The 18,184-nt window shown below is 37.1% G+C and overlaps 1 pseudogene; it reads left to right on the forward strand.

Annotated features, from left to right (window-relative positions):
- Positions 1 to 1,253: 1,253 nt before the first annotated feature.
- On the forward strand, positions 1,254 to 1,898 carry LOC118584755 (annotated as a pseudogene).
- Positions 1,899 to 18,184: the final 16,286 nt, after the last annotated feature.

An 18,184-nucleotide genomic window follows, 5' to 3' on the forward strand; every position in this document is an offset into this window, starting at 1 on the left:
TCCACTGCCACTTCATAAAGTGGCCTTGCATCAGTAAATCTGAAAACATTTGAAGTTGGTTACATTTCACTCCTAATGGACCTGGGTGCCAAACCTTCTTTACTCTGTACTTGGAAGGCTTCCAATAGAGTGATTTAGGGGAGTCATGCTTCAAACACAATGCCTCCTTGCTCAGACGCTTGGCAAAGTTTAAAAAACAAGCTTCCAATATAGAAAAAGAAGAAACAGACAGAGGTAGAGAGAAAGGGATATGGGAACATGGAGCACAAGATGACAAGAGAAAGGAGGAGAGATGAGGATGAGAAGGAGGGGAGAGAGACAAGGAGCAGGCAGAAGAGGAGAGAGAGGACAAGAAAAGTATGAGTCAATTTATTTTTATAGTTTTAATTGAAAGGTTCCTTTTATGGAGAACTTTGATATTAAACATGTGGTCCTTATTATACTTAATACAGGTGCCCAGAACATGAAATTTAACACCAGGGTGGGAAAAAAAAAGCTTTTTTGAGTTCATTTTTCAGTCCAATGACATGTGTCAGTCCCTGAATTCTGTGCATGTCCTCAGAATTTGAAACAATAATAGTGAGTACGCACTAGAGGGACAAAGTGATAACTGTAATTTCTATATAGACAGTGAGCTAATCTTCTTTTCATTGCTAATGTCAGTGACTTTTGCACTAATTCATGATTAGCATTGAAATCGAGTTCAATTCTCTTTGTATACCCCTATACACACACGCAGGTTTGTACACACAGAACACACACACGCGCGCACACACACACACACACACACACACACACACACACACACACACGAATGAAAATGAAAAAAAAAGAATAATTACCTTTCTCATGTGGGTTAAGTGAAATAATCCAGAGGAAGTGCCCAACATAAAAAAATAAATAAATAAAGTAGTGTTTTCTGATACAGTGGGTATTTCTATAGATCTACTCATTGCTGTTATTCTTTTTACAATTCTGTCTTTAAAAGAAGAGTCACTCTTTCTTCTAATGGGAAACAATAATTCTAGTTAGTGGCATTCATAGATATGAAAACTACACAGACCATAGAAATGTGATGAGTAATACATACACTGAAATATTTTTAATCCACGTATCCTGATAAATTTAAAATGCTCCAGGAAGTAATCTAGTGTAGTTTGAAAAGCACTGTGACAATGGCATAATTTGCATAGCACTTTCAAAAATCAATAAAAAGGGAAGGGCGTTTTCTCTTTGCCCCAGCTACTGCAAGAATGAAGACCATTCTCAGCCATCAGACAGTGGACATTCCAGAAAATGTGGACATCACTCTGAAGGGGCGCACAGTCATTGTGAAGGGCCCCCGAGGAAACCTCTGGAGGGACTTCAATCACATCAATGTAGAGCTGAGTCTCCTCAGGAAGAAGAGGCTCCAGGTTGACAAATGGTGGGGTAACAGAAAGGAACTGGCCACTGTCACGTTCAGAACATGATCAAGGGTGTTACACTGGGCTTCCGCTACAAGATGAGGTCTGTGTATGCCCACTTCCCCATCAAACGTCGTTATTCAGGAGAATGGATCTTGGTTGAAATCCGAAATTTCTTGGGCGAAAAATACATCCGCAGGGTTCGGATGAGGACAGGCGTTGCTTGTTCTGTCTCTCAAGCCCAAAAGGATGAATTAATCCTTGAAGGAAATGATATTGAACTTGTTTCAAATTCAGTGGCTCTGATTCAGCACACCACAACAGTTAAAAACAAGGATATCAGAAAGTTTTTGGTTGGAATCTATGTGTCTGAAAGGGGAACAGTGCAGTAGGCTGATGAGTAAGACCTCAGTTACCCTGCTCCAGAAACAAGATTCTTCATTTAAGTACGATTTGGAGTGTCTTTTGGGACAATAAAAGACTTGTATTAAAAAAAAATCAATAAAAAGATAGTGTTTCTCATTTCTGTTAAATAATTTCTTGTATAAAATAATGGTGGAGATTATATTCTTTTCTTGCTTTTGAACTCTGTCAAAGCAAAGTGGTAGCATGTGGCAATATCATCTACAAATAAGAACACTGAGACTCAATGTTTTGGTCCAGAAGAAGGGAAGACTGGTATGTTTGGAAGAAAAACAAACTCACCTGGAAACAAAATGGAAAAAGATGCTATCAAGTTCAACTAGGAACTAAAATAATTGATTAAATGTTATTTGGATATTTAGTTTAAATTCTTAAATAGAAATATGAGATGTTATCTTTTAATAACATTAAAAAGGTAAATGTTATGCTGTTTGAAGAACATAGTTTTGATTACATTTTTGTCTCTGAATATTTGATTTCTACATATGCTTTATAGTCCTACAGACCTAGGATCATGTAGAAATATTTTCACAGGCAAGAGGTGTTGTGAATGCAATAAGTTTAAGAAAGCAGGATCTATAAGATTTGTGCTGTAACTATGAGTATATGCAAAGCAGCATTTATTCCAAGATTGACAAAATCAAAATGTCAGTCAACTCAGATAAACATTCAATGTGTGTTGTGCTTTAAAGTATCAAATATTCAGCCAAGATATAGTATTATTTACATTTAAGAAAATAAGCATGCCTGTGGTTCATATTTATGCAAATTTATTTTTTGCTGTTAATAAGTGGTAAAAGTACGTGCATACCAAGGAACTGATTTAAATTCAACTCCTCATTATGTATTTTCAGCATATCCTTTCTATAAGCTTATATTCAATGAATAAAAATACAAATTTTTCAGTAACGAGACTTAAGTAAAAAGTTTAAGAAGTCCCGATCTGTTTCTAGATTCCTTTAACAGAACACTAGAATGTTGTTTTTCTAGTAGGTCCCTGACCTATCTGATCTCAGGTTATTGGGACCCTACTCAGGTTAAGGATGGGTTCCATCTCATGAAATGGCCTTAAATCCAGTCATATATTGGTTGGTTTGTGACACTATTGCAATAGGGCATCTTGCAGGCACATAGAAACATAGAAACCCACACATTTATACACACAGATCTTTGCTCTTTAGTTGTTTCAGGTATGGCCATCTTATAGTATGAGTGTAGTAGGAATTTTAAAGGTACTTGTTAATAAAACTCAAACCCGAGGCCAGTTATTGGGTTGAATGCTGGAAGATCAGAGACACAGAACAAGCCACAGTTTCCTCACCTCGCCAGTTCCTCAGCTGGTTTTGTTTCCTCAGACTAGAAGCTTCTGAGTCCTCATCCCAATGGTTCTCAGCTGAACTGTGTTGCTCCAAAGCCTGAATGCTTCTCCAGCCAAATGCTTAACTAAATACATGCTTTTTTCTCCTACATGCTTTTTTTTCTTTAGTTCCTGGTCCTCACACCTTATATACCTTTCTCTTTCTGCCCCCACTCCCTGGGATTAAAGGCGTGGGTCACCATGTTTAGCTGTTTCAAAAGTGGCCTTGAACTCAGAGATCCAGCTAGCTCTATCTCCCAAGTGCTGGGATTAAAGGTGTGTACCACCACCACCCAACTTCTGCTATAGCTTACTCTTCCCATTTTCTAGCCACCATTTTTGGCTTTGTCTAGTGGCTGTCTGTTCTCTGACCCCAGATATGTTTATTTCAGGGAACACACAATATGTTGGGGAACACAATAGCACCACATATGAGCCTAAATCTAATGTTCAAAACTATTTGGCTACTCCCAAACAAAACCAATTTTTCTTGTAAGAGGTTACTGTTGTAGGTATCAGTGATTGTAGATGAGTTATACTGATGATTACTTTTTTATAGTATGCAGATTACCTTGCAGTACTATGAATGCTAATCAGTAAGGGTAACATTTCTAGTTGGGATTCTAATCTATTTCTCCATGCTTGATAACATTAATGATGTCTTTAGTCACCACCCCTTACCATTAGTCTGTGGGAGAATAACTAAGAGCCTTGGCAATAGACTGATATTTTGACCCTTTTGGCCAACAAATTAACAAGATGTCACCCGTTGCTGGCACTGAAGGTTTTACTTGGTGATATAAGATGTCTAGTTAGGTCATTATCTCCCCATTATATGACAACTCCATTGAAATTTATTTTGTATAGGTATATATTTTAGGAAGCTTCCATAGTAGCAAGTTTCAATACGGTTTTTCGGAAGGACATTAGTTTTAGTTGTATCTCTCCATATTCCTTCCTTTACCCTGCCCTCCCATATCTGTCCTCTTTTAATCCTATTCTAGTTCCTCCCATTTTATCTCTATAATATTATACTCTATTTCCCCTTCCTTAGAGACTCCTCTTCCCCAACCTGGTCCTTTTCAATGTACCTAACAATCTATTTCAAGTTCCAGCTGTACCACTATTGAACCTGTACTCACTATGTTCCCCCATTTTATCTTTAGTTTATTATATTTTATCTCCCCTTCCTTGGAAGATCTCCCTCCCCTCACCCTGGCCCCTTCCTATGTACTAACAATCTATCTCAAGTTGCAGCTGTACCACTATTGAACCTGTACTCCAAAGACTCTACGTCTAACTGCAGAGACACCTGTTCATCAATGTTCATTGCTACTCTATTCATGACAGCCAGAGACTAGAATCAGCCTAGGTGTCCATCAACTAAAGAATGGATAATGAAAATGTGATACATTTAAAAAATGGAATAAAATTCATCTATAAGGAAAAGGCAAAACTATTAAATTTACAGGTAAATAGGTGAAGCTCAAAACAATCATCTTGAGTGAGGTAACCTAGACTAAAAAAAAAAAATAGACATTTCATGTTTTCTCTTACATTTGGATGTTAACATTTAGGCTTTCCATGTGTGTGTTTCAATCTGAGATTTGTACTTTTACATAAAATTATGACAAATTTCATGCCAATTTCTTTGTATATTCCTGAAAGAAATGCTCTTAGGCCATTATGCATTTAATTTTTAATATTATATTTCAGTACTTCAAGTTTTCAGTCTTTTCCCCATAAAACATATCAATTGGGCTGTAACAAAGCCAGAAATGTGATAAATTTTATTTGATAGTTTATCCAAATTTACTTTTTACTCTTTCTTAGCTTAAAATTAATTTCTCAGAAAGTATATGATCATGTTGTTATTCTATCACCATTGGCCTCTAAATAAGATAACTTCAAATGGTTTACATTAATGTATTTATTTTAAGATTTTATTTTAAAACATCTTATTTTCTTGGTAAAAGATGAGGACAACACAAATAAATTTATATTCTTTATTCTAAAATATAGTAGTATACAGTGCTAGAACAGTCACTAGCTTTGAAATCCCATGTTAATTTGTAGGATCAGTTCTTTTGTCTATAGATAAGGATGGAATTTTCTGTAGATAATTTCAGGTATAGTGCCTCCCACATCAAGGTCACTAAGTAAACACTAAATATTATTACCAGAGATCAGAGAAGCAGAAAGAAGCCAGCCACCTTCTTACTGCTAGTAAATCCTCAGCCAAAGAGAGAGCTACTTCCCCTATACTCATGCCTGGATCCCTTTCTGGGCCCTGTCATCTTACTTCCTCTCTCTGCCCAGCTACATTATTTCCATTATGAAGTGATTATCTTCTTTAAAACACCTTAGAGTGTAGCTAAAAGAATTTTAAAGCATATTTTAAAGACAAGATACTACTTTTAAAAATAAAAAAGTTTTCATATTTTATTTTTGTAGTTGACAAAGGGATAATAGTGATTATCTATTCCCTGAGCTTTTTCGTGTGTGTTTTTAATCTGCTCCAGAGATAATGTTCACAGTATGAATAATGATTAACATAAAGCAAAATAATGTTTTATTGAGACATTGTGACAATATTCTTCTTATGTTTAAATCCCATCTAAGTTGACGAGAAAAATGTCAAAACTACAATAAAAAAGCTTCCAGTATTAAGACACAATGTGTATAACAAAAGACAAACGATAAATAAACACATAAAATTCTATGGCTTTAACAATAAAAGACACAGATTAAAATAGCAGTAAAATATGACATTCACTACCAAACTAATGTGATTAAAAGTCAAATGCCACACATTAGTATGAATGCATATGAACATACATACTGTTGGTAAACGGGCTATTAACTAAAAGCTTACGATTTGTCTTTTTTAGTGTCTATTGACACATTAAACAAACACTTTGACCTAGAAATGAATTAATAAAATGCCTAATAGCAACTTCGTTACACAAGTTATGATAAAGTCAAAGTCTAAGAATTTTTGGAAAACTTATAATATGCAGTAGAAAAGACAGATGTGAAGGTGGATGTCTTGGTCAATCATGGGAATCAAACTAATGAATTCTCTAGTCAATTACAGCCCTGCACAGGGACAGCACAGGGTATTTTCCTCTTTTTTATACTTTTTGATATTAGGAAAATATTCTTTGGAGCCAGAATGGTGGCTCAGGGGTTAATAGCATGTGCTGCTCTTACAGAGAACCTGAGCTTGTTTTCCAGAAATCTCTCTGGGCAGCTCATACTTACAAGAAACTTAACCTACAGGGAAATATGATGGCTCTGGACATCGATAGCAGCTTCACTTATATGAACAAATCTAAACACAGAAATGTATGTATACATAGAATTGAAAATAATAAATGTGAATCTTTTTTTTTAATAGAAAATACAGAGAAAGGAAACATTGCTGGAATCATTAATGGTCTCATTTGTGCATATTTTTTGTTTTTTTTTATTATTATATTTGTGGTGTTTTTTCTTTATTATTATGTATTTTAAATTTTATACATCAGTCATGGGTTCCCCTGTCCTCCCTGCTCCCACCTCCCTCTCCCCTCCATTCCCATCTCCTCCAGGGCCAAGACTCCCCTGGGGATTCATTTAAACCTGGTGGATTCAGTACAGACAGGTCCAGTCCCCTCCTTCCAGGCTGAGCACATTGTCCCTGTGTAAGCCCAAGGTTCCAAACAGCCAGCTCATGCACTAAGGACAGGTCCTGGTCCCACAGCCTGGATGCCTCCCAAACAGTTCAAGCTATTCAATGGTCTCACTTATCCAGAGGGCCTGATCCAGCTGGAGACTCCACAGCCTTTGGTTCATAATTCATGTGCTTCCATTCATTTGGCTATTTGTCCCTGTGGTTTTTACAATCTTGGTCTCAACTATTCATGCTCTTACAGTCCCTCCTCTTTCTCGACAATTGGACTCCTGGAGCTCCACCTGGGACCTGGCTGAGGATCTCTGCATCCACTTCCATCAGTTATTGGATGAGAGTTCCAGCACGACTATTAGGGTGTTTGGCCATCTGATCACCAGACTAGGTCAGATCAGGCTTTCTCTTGATCATTGCCAGCAGTCTACGGAGGATGTATCATTGTGGATTTCTGGGGACCTCTCAAGTACTCTGCCTATTCCTGTTCTCATGTGGTCTTCATTTATCATGGTCTGTCATTCCTTGTTCTCCTTTTCTGTTCTTGATCCAGCTGGGATTTCCTGCTCCCCTAGGCTTTCTTTCCCTCAAATCTTGCCTGCCCTTCCTTATCCCCACTCTCATCCAGGTTGTTCATGTAGATCTCATCCATTTATCTGTCATTGGGTGATCCCTGGGTCTTTCCTAGGGTCCCATTTTTTAGGTAGCCTCCCTGGAGTTGTGTAGCAGTCTAGTCATTTTTGTTTTACATCTAGTATCCTCCTATGAGTGAGTACATAACATGTTTGTCCTTCTGAGTCTGGGTTACCTCACTCAGGATGATTTTTTTCTACATCCATCCATTTGCCTGCAAACCTCATGATGTCATTGTTTTTCTCTGCTGAGTAGTACTCCATTGTGTATATGTACCATATTTGTGTATATTTATTTTAAGAAGTGTTATGATAAATTTCTGGAAGCTTTAGATTTTTCTGACGTGTTTTACAACATTCACCTAAAAAGGACTTAATAGGTATGATGCTTAAGATATTTGAAAGCAATCAAAAAATTCAGGACTCCTGAAAAAAGACAGATAGGCTTCCTGAAGACCTTCTCTTCTCTTCTCTTCTCTTCTCTTCTCTTCTCTTTTCTTTTCTTTTCTTTTCTCTCTCTCTCTCTCTCTCTCTCTCTCTCTCTCTCAAATCTCTCAAAAAAACTTTCAATCACCAGAAATGGAGAAAATAAGATATTCCATGATACTGTCAAATTTAAACAATATCTATCTACAAATCCAGCCTTATAAAGTGAAGTAGAAGGTGTCAACATGTAGAAGATTGCAGATAGATTCATATCTATCACCATGCACAAAACTCAAGTCCAAGTGAATCAAAGACCTCTACATAAATCCAGTTACACTGAACCTAATAGAAGAGAAAGTAGGAAGTAACCTTGAACACACTGGCACAGGAGACTGTAGTTGGAAGTCTTCATGTGTTTCAACCAGCCAGTGGTTGGGACAAATCTCTTTCACTCACATCCCTCAAGTAAACACACAGAGGCTTATATTAATTATAACTGCTTGACCATTAGCTCAGGCTTATTACTGACTAGCTCTTACACTTAGATTAACCCATAATTCTTATTTATGTTTAGCCATATGGCTTGTTAGCTTTTCTCAGTTCTTCCTTGTCATCTTGCTTCCTCTGTGTCTGGCTGGAAACTCCTGACTCCTTTCCTCTTCCCAACATTCTCCTAGGCTGCTTGCCCTGCCTATACTTCCTGCCTGGCTATTGGTAAATTGGTGTTTTATTTATCAACAATCAGAGCAACACATATTCACAGCATACAGAATGACATCTCACAGCAGAAGACTACTTCCTAAATACAACACGAATAGTACAGACACTAAGGACAACAATTAATAAATGGGACCTCCTGAAACTGAGAAGTTTCTGTAAGGCAAAGGACAAAGTAAATAAGACAAAACAATGGCTTACAGAATAGGAAAAGATCTTCACCAACCGCACATGCACATCTGACACAGGGCTGATCTCCAACATATATAAGGAACTCAAGAAATTAGATATCAAAATAACAATCCAATTAAAAAGATGTGCTACAGATCTAAACAAAGAATTCTCAATAGAAGAATCCCAAATGGTGGAAAGATATTTAAGGGATTGCTCAACATCCTTAGTCATCAGGGAAATGCAAATAAAAACAACTCTGAGATGCCATCTTACACTGTCAGAATGGCTAAGATCAAAAACACTGATGACAGCTTATGTTGGAAAATATGTGGAGAAAGGGTAAAACTCCTCCACTGTTATTGGGAGTGTAAATTTGTATAGCCACTTTGGAAATCAGGACAGCGACATTTCAGAAAACTGAGAATCATTCTACCTCTAGAACCAATGATACCACTCTTGGGCATATATCACCAAGACATACTTGATCATACCACACAGATAGTTGCTCAAATATGTTCATAGGAGCATTATCCATAACAGGCAGAACCTGAAAACAGTTTAGATGTCCCTCAACTGAAGAAAGGATAAAGAAAAGCTGGTACATATACACAATGGAGTTATTACTCAATTGTAAAAAACATTGACACCATGAAATTTGCAGGCAAATGATTGGAACTAGAAAATGTCATCCTGAGTGAGATAATCCAGACTCAGAAAGATGAACATGTATGTACTCTCTTGTATAATATTAGAGGGACCAGCCTTAATATTATATATCCCAAGGGCTCAGGAGAGAACTACTAATGGCAAGGACTATTTTTTGGAAAACAGAATCTCAGCATACCAAGCTCTATAGTCCACCTGCTTTAATTCCTCTGGCATTACATCCTATATACACAGCTTCAGTTCTGTTCTCATGCCGAACTCCTTTCTTGCCTGATTTCTTTCTATATTTATCTACTTCTCCCTCTAAATTCTATCTTAATTCTCTCATTTTAATTCTGCCTCATCTAAGTCCTTCATCTTGTTCTTACCAAGCTATTGCTTCCTCATCTGGCTCTTCCTCATCTCCCGTCTCATTCTTCTAGTACTCTCTTCTAGCCCTTCAGTATAGTTCTTCCCCATCTCAGTTTGTTCCTCTCAAGTTCTTACCCATCTAGTACTTACATTCTCTTTTCTCTTCTCTGTCCTGTGCCCTGGAAGTCCTGGTATATATACACTTACAAGCAGTAATCCTTTGGCAGTGTAAAGCCATGCTTTCAGGGTCAAATGGAGGGTGATAAGAATCACATAGAGAGGCAGTAATAGTTAATTATCATTTGCAACCCTAAAGGGAAGTGACTAATGGGGAAATGAATTAACTAAAGGCTAAATTCGGGTAATATCTAAGAAGAGGAATCTTATGTGCACCACTATAGTCTTAAAAATGATTGGTAGAAAATGTTAAGACTCTATAAGTTGCTAGGTCAATGGGAGAAAATTAAATTGCCTTCTTTTTTCCTATGGCTCCTATCTGTCCAAGCTATCTGCCATTTTTTCTGCATGGTGGGGGAAAGTATGCTCGGTCGCTAGGCAACCTGTGTACAGCTAGATGCCTCTGGTGATAGTTAAAGGAAAATCTGGAACTATAGGTAAGATTTGGGAAAGGAGGAAGTTAAGCTTAATTGGCACATCCACCAGGCCTTCTCAAACAGGTAGTCTAGATGTTTAAGTCTGTTCTTAGAGAGTACAGAGCTATCTCTGATGAGGTACTTTCCTCCATCTGGGGATGGACCTGGCCGGATGCTGCCAACCATGATAATTACAGGGAGGCTTGAACTGGGGTTCAGGCTGAGCATAGCTGTAGCACAGGTCTTCTAAATATTCCTAGAAGTGTAAGGAGTTAGAGGTCTATAAAGTTAGTAAGGCTGTAAAAAAAGAGGGTCTGAGCTAAATCGTGTAAAGCTATTTCTTAACATCCACCTGACCTAGGCGGTGTTTCCTAGTGGAATTTATCTTAAATCAGGAGACTTGCATGTAGACCGTTATTACTGCTAGTCCTTGAAAGTGGCTTATGGAGATGTCTGATTCCAGAGGAAGCCTTTTCTGAGGCTGCTCTCCAAATACCTTGAATGTGTATGTGCAGAGAGTGGTCAGTCCACACTGTTTGCCCTTCTTAGAGAAAAATCAATTGGGAAAACTATGAAGGCACTTATGATTTTCATAACAGAATACAGCTAATTATTTAACAAGCCAAATAACACCAAAAGCTCCTTGGAATTTGGCTTCCTCTGGAGGAATTCCTTGATCCCTCCAGGTAGTGACTCTGCCATAATCAGCTGAGTTTTTATGATATATTCCTGTGGCCTGCAGCAGTACTCACTCATAAGTGGATACTAAATGTAAAGCAAAGGATAACCAGACTACTGCCTACAGCTCCAGAGAAGCTAACTAACAAGGAAGACTCTAAGAGGGACTCAGAGATCACCCTGAAAACGGGAAATAGATGAGATCTCTGGAGTAAACTGTGGGTGAGGATTGCAATAGAGGGGAGGTAATGGGGGATGAGGACATGAGGGAACAGGATGGTTGAGTTGGTAGAGGAACAGAGTGGGAGAGCAATGAATTAGATATCTTGATAGAGGGAGATATTGTGGGGTTAGGGAGAAACCTGGTGCTAAGAAATTTCCAGAAATCCACAAGGATGATCCCAACTAAAACTTCTAGCAGTAGTGGAGAGGGTGCCTGAACTAGCCTACCCCAATAATCAGGTTGGTGCAGATACTGTCATCATAGAGCCTTCATCCAGTAACTGGTGGAAGCAGATACAAAGATCCACAGCCCAGCACCAGGCCAAGCTCTGTGAGTCCAGTCAAGGAGAGGGAGGAGAGACTGAATGAACAAAAGGGTTCAAGGTCATGATGGGGAAATCTACAGAGACAAATGAACCAAACTAGTAGGAAGGAACTCATGCACTATAAACCAAAAGCTATATAGAGGCTACGTGGGACCAGACTAGGCCTTTTGTATACTGAAGACAGTTGTATAGTTTGGTCTGTTTGGGGTCCCCTGGCAGTGGGATGAATATCTATCCCTGGTGCATGAGCTAGCTTTTGGGAGTCTATTTCCTGTGGTGGAATGCCTTGATCAGCCTTGGTGCAGAGGGACAGGCTTGGTCCTGCCTCAAGTGAATCTAACAGGCTTTGCTGACTCCCCATGGGAGGCCTTGCATTTTCCCCTTTGGTGGAAGGTGTGGGAGATGGGTTGAGGGGGAGGCTAAGGGTGGCAGTTGGAGGAGGGATGAGAGGGGATCTGTGATTATTATGTAAATGAATAAAAAAATTCTTAAATAAAAAGGAGTGGTAGAAGGAAAACCACACCCATGAAAATTTACAGAAAATAATCTCACACCAGTAAAGCCAAAACCAAAGAAGGAAATCAAACACACACACACACACACACAGACACACACACACACACACACACACCCCAACAATAACAACACCCCACCACCATAGCAAACAACAAAATAATACAAAATCAAGGTTTACTGATACCTTTCAGTGATATCAGTGGTCTCAATTCCCAACAAAATGGCATAGACTCACAGAATTTCAAACTAAAACTATTTAAAAGTGATAGGAAAAGATACTATATACTCAGCAATGGAAAAATCCATGAAGATGGCATTTCAGTTCTTAACATTTATCCTCCAAAGACAAGGAAACCCAAATTTATAAAAGAAATACTACTACAATGTAAATCACACATTGAACCTTATACACTGATAGTGGGAGACTTCAATACCCACTCCAACCAATGGGCAGGTCATCCAGACAAAAACATAGCAGGAAAATATTAGAAATAACAGATGTTTTAAACCAAATGGTCCTAACAGATACTTGCAGAATATTTCACCCAAACACAAAAAAATATACGTTCTTCTCAGCACTTCATGGAACTTTCTCCAAAATTGATCATGGTCACAAGCAAGGCTCAGTATTTACAAGAAACCTGAAATAAGTCCCTGCATCCTATCAGATCACCATGGATTAAAGTTGGATATGAACAACAGCAACAGATGAAATCTTACAAACTTACAGAAACTGAACAACCCCATACCATATGGAAAATGGGCAAGAAAGCTATAATGAATAAAATTAAAGACTTTCTAGAATTCAATGGATGAATAGACAGCATACCAAACTTATAACACACAATGAAAGCAATACTAAGAAGAAACTTCATAGCAATAACTACCTACATAAAAAATTGGAGAGATTCCATACTGCAACTTAACAGCACACCTAAAAACTCTAGGACAAAAAATAGTGAGCATGCTCAAGAGGAGTAGATGGCAAGAAGTAGTAAAACTTAAGGGTGAAATCAATACAAGAGAAACAAAGAGAACAATTCAAAGAATTAATGAAATAAAGAGTTGGTTCTTTAAGAAAATCAACAAGATAGACAAACCATTATCCAAACTAACTAAAAGACTGAGAGAGAATATCCAAATTTGAAAAATCAGAAACAAAAGTGGGGACATAACAATAGACACACAGGAAATCCAGAGAATCACAAGGACATACTTTAAAAACCTGCATTCCAGCAAATTTGAAAATTTTAAAATAATGGATAGTTTTCTCTGTAGATACAATTTACCAAAGTTAAATCAAGATCAGATAAACAATTTAAACAGACCTAAATGCCTAGTGAAATAGAAGCAGTCATTAAAAGTCTCACAATCACAAAAGAGCCACGTCCAAATGCTTTTAGCACACAATTCTATCAGACTGTCTAAGAAAAGTTAACACAAGTACTCTTCAAATTATTCCATAAAATAGAAACAGAAGGAATATATTGAGTAGTTCATTTTATGAGGCCACAGTTACTCTGATACCTAAACCATATAAATGCTCAACAAAGAAAGAAAATTACAGAAAAATTTCACTTGGAAACATTGATGCAAAAGTACTCAGTAAAAGACTTGCAAACTGAATGCAAGAACACATCAAAAATCATCCATCATGATTTAGTAGGCTTTATCCCAGTAATGCAAGGATGGTTCAGCATATGAAAATCAGTAAACATAGTCCACCATATAAACAAACTGAAATAATAAAACATGATCATCTCATTAAATGCAGAAAAGGCCTTTAACAAAATCCAAACTCCTTCATGATAAAAGTCCTGGAGAGATTAGGAATACAAAACCACACCAAAACATAATTAAGGCAATTTACATCAAACCTATAACCAATATCAAATCAAATGGAAACTCAAAGCACTTCCACTAAAATCAGGGACAAGACAAGGTTGTCCACTCTCTCCATATCTTTTCACTAAATACCTGAAGTTTTAGCTAGAGCAATAACCCAAGAGAAGGAGATATAATTTGAAAAGGAAGAAGTCAAAGTATTACATTTTGCAGATGACATGATAGTATATATAAGTGACAAGAAAAAAACCTACAAGGAAACTCCTACAACTGATAAACACTTTCACTGAAGTGGCAGGACACATGACTACTCAAAAAAGCCAGTATCCCTTCTATACACATAATGACAGACTGAGAAAGAAATCAGAAAAATAGCATCTTTCACAATAGCCACAAATAATGCAAAATATCTTGGGGTAACTCTAATCAAGAAAGCGAACATCTTGTATAATAAAAACTTCAAGTCTTTGAAACAACAAGTTGAAGAAGATATTAGAAGTTGGAAAGATCCCCCAATGGTCATGGATCAGTAGGATTAACGTAGTAAAAATGGCCATCCTACCAAAAGTAATTCAGGAATTCAATGGAATCGCCATCTAAATCCCAACACAATTCTTTACAGACCTTGAAAGGACAATTCTCAACTTCATATGAAAAAGAGAAACAAAGCACAATAGCTAAAACAACCCAAAACAATGAATGGGCTGCTGGATTTATAACCATCCCTGATTTCAAATTGTACTACAGACTTATAGTAATAAAAACTCTAAGGTATTGAAATAAAAATATACACATTGATAAATGGAATTAAATTGAAGACACAGACATAGTTTTATTAAGAAATTTTTATTCATTTTACATACCAATCACAGATTCCCCCTCTTTCCTTCTCCTTCCCCTCCAGCCTTCCCCCTCAGTCACTCCCATTCCCTCCTACAAGACCCAAACTTATTTTTAAAGACACATGAACACCTGGTTTTGAAGCCAGAAATACACCCTTGAAAAAAGACAGCATCTTCAACAAATGGTGCTGGTCAACTGCTTGATTGCATGTAAAAGGATGCAAATAGATCCATATTTATCACCCTGCATAAAATCCAACTCCAAGTGGATCAAAGACCTCAACATAAAACAATACACATTGAACCTAATAGAAGAGAAATTAGGCAATAGTCTTGAACACATTGGTAAAGGAGATGACTTTCTGAAGAGAATATCAATAGTGCAGGGAATAAGATTCACAATTAATAAGTGGAACTTCATGAAAACAAACAAAAAAAAATTCTGTAAGACAAAGTACACCATCATTTGGAACAAAGTGGCAGCCTACAGAATGGGAAAAGATTTTCGATAACTCCACATCTGATAGAAGACTAATATCCAAAATACATAAAGAGTTTAAGAAACTATATATTTAAACACCAAATAATCTAATTAAAAATGTGATAGAGATCTAAACAGAGAATACTCAATAAAAGAAATCAAGTGGCTTAAAGAAGTGTTCAACATCCTTAGCCATCAGGGAACTGCAAATCAAAACTGCTTTGAGGTTCTAGATTACATTTGTCAGAATGGCTAAGATCAATAACACAATAAGGCCATTCCTCAGAAAACTGGGAATCAATCTACCTCAAACCCAGTTATTTCACTCTTGGACACTCACCCAAAGGATACTCCATCCTACTAAAAGAACACTTGCTCAACCATTATGGCTTTATTCATAATAACCAGAAACTGGAAACAACCTAGACGTCCCTCAACAGACAAATAGATAAAGAAAATGTGATACACTTTCACAATGGAGTATTATTCAGCTGTCAAAAAATGACAACAGGAAATTTCCAGACAAATGGATGGAACTAGAAAAAAATCACCCTGAATGAGGTAACCCAGACCCAGAAAGATAAAAATCGTATGAATTCATTTATAAGTCAATATTAGCCATTAGTAAATGATAATCAAGTTACAATCTATAGATCCAGAGATGTTAGGTAAAGAGCAAGAATCTAGATGCACCACATGGATCTCCCTGCCAAGAGGAATAGAATAAATTTTATGGGTGGATTGGGGTGGGTGGGAAGAAAACTGGGAGGGATCAGGTGGAAGATAATGGGATGGAGCGAGGGATTCCAAGGGCAGACAAGTGGACTTAGAGGGCATTTGGGGGTGAGGTGTGGAAACATACTGTAATGTAAACTTCTGGAATCTATGAAGGTGATCCTAATGGGGACTCCTAGAAATGTGGAATAAGGTGTCTCAATTGTCCATCTCTTATAACTAAGAAAGGCTTTCAGTAGATACTGGGAGGCGATCAATGGAGTTTTTGGCCAAGGGACTCCCATGTAAATACCCCAACAACTCAGGCTGATGCTAAGGAAAAGAGTTCTTGCCCACAAACTGAAAGCAGAGCCCCATTGTCAAGTACAACATCTACACAACTCATTGAAACAGAGAAGTCAAGCAGTGCCTACATGGAGCCTTTACCCCTATGTTCTAGTTCTTTGGTGCAGAAATGTACTGTTCAGGCTACTGAAAGAGAAACTTGGATACCAAATTAGCCAAAGCAAACAAACAAAAACTCAAACAACAAATAAACAAAAAACAAAACCTTTGACCATTAATCTGTCCAGCCTACAAAATATGTTGAGGCAATGGTGGCATGGAATTTGTGAGAGTAGTCAACCAATACCTGATTTGGTTTATATCCCACTCCACAACAAGCAGCCTGTACCTGATGGTTCTTGGGGTTGGCGATTTCACTCAGTGGTAGAGTGCTTGCCTAGCAAGCACAAGGCCCTGGGTTCAGTCCTCAGCTCCAGAAAAAAAAAGCATCATTTTGTGGTAAAACTAGTTGGACAGAAATTTCATAAGATAATTACTTAGCCTAGCTACAAAATGCTTTTTAAAATTCCAACAGGATCAACCTGCTGGTATTGAATAGGCAATGAAAATAAACCTCTATTTCTTGATTACCTTCCCTATTTGTGCTGCTTTGGTTGAATATTATCTATGTGTAGGCTATCTCATTCATAACAGATTAAGAAAGAGAAACTGACACGTTTGGGTCATATATATCTTCCTGGGTCTTTAAATATTTCGCATTACTTGTTTTACTTAATATTCTTACTTTTAAGGATATTAGATACTGTCATAAAATCAGATTCTTTTGCAATAATAGGTCTTTTATCTAATAACTTCTTAATTTCTCCACATATAAAATAGGGGTAACAAGCCCTTACATTGCATCAGATTAAATGCAGTATTATGAGATGATATTAGTACCTTATCTGTCAGTTTTACAAGGATTATCCACTCTTAAAATCATTTAGTTGGCATTTGAAAACATCAAGTTATCCTTTCCAATCCATAAAACCATCCAGTGAACAATAAAAGTGATCCTCATAGAATAGTTAATGTTTTATTTTACTATACTGATGCATGAATGACTTTCATAAAATGGAGAATGTTTAATACATGTAAAGACTCCTCTATGTATCTATCTATCTATCTATCTATGTATCTATCTATCTATCTATCTATCTCCCTCTTCTCTCTACACACAAACACACCCTTTATAGGGTAAAAATACATTTTTGAGGAGCAGGGTACTTAGTAGAAACCATAGCTCATCCAAGCAGAGCGAGGACTCCTGTGGGTGGGAAGCATTGGTTTGAGGAGAAAGACTAGGAATGAGTACCAACAACATAAATTATCGATAAAAACATCATAAAGAAATTTATTATTTTGCACACTGATTAAAATAGATTAAAAAATAGTTCAGAATCTACCAAGCTATAATTTGCAGTTTCTTCCCCAAAAAAGTTTAAGCCTGAGTTGCTATTGTTAGAAGCCATGTTTGGAATTATTTTTACTATATCTGCTCTAGACTGCATTATTACAAAAATTGGTTAGTTCATGCTCATATGTTTTTCTTAGAGTTGAGTATCGAAGAGAGATGGGGCTGTTAGTTATATCATTGTTTTTAACAGTATGAGGAACTCAAATGAATTTTTGTACCTCAAACAGTAAGCATTTATCAAGCATCTTTTATAGCAGCTTTCTAGCTTGACAAGCATTCTATCAATAAGGATATTTATTTATAATTCAGCAATCATTCATCATTGCTGATGTTGTAGCTTTCCCTTCCATGGTGGGATGGAGAGGTAAGGAAAAGAATGTTGATGG

Source organism: Onychomys torridus, chromosome 5 (assembly GCF_903995425.1).
Source record: "Onychomys torridus chromosome 5, mOncTor1.1, whole genome shotgun sequence".
Classification (NCBI taxonomy): domain Eukaryota; kingdom Metazoa; phylum Chordata; class Mammalia; order Rodentia; family Cricetidae; genus Onychomys; species Onychomys torridus.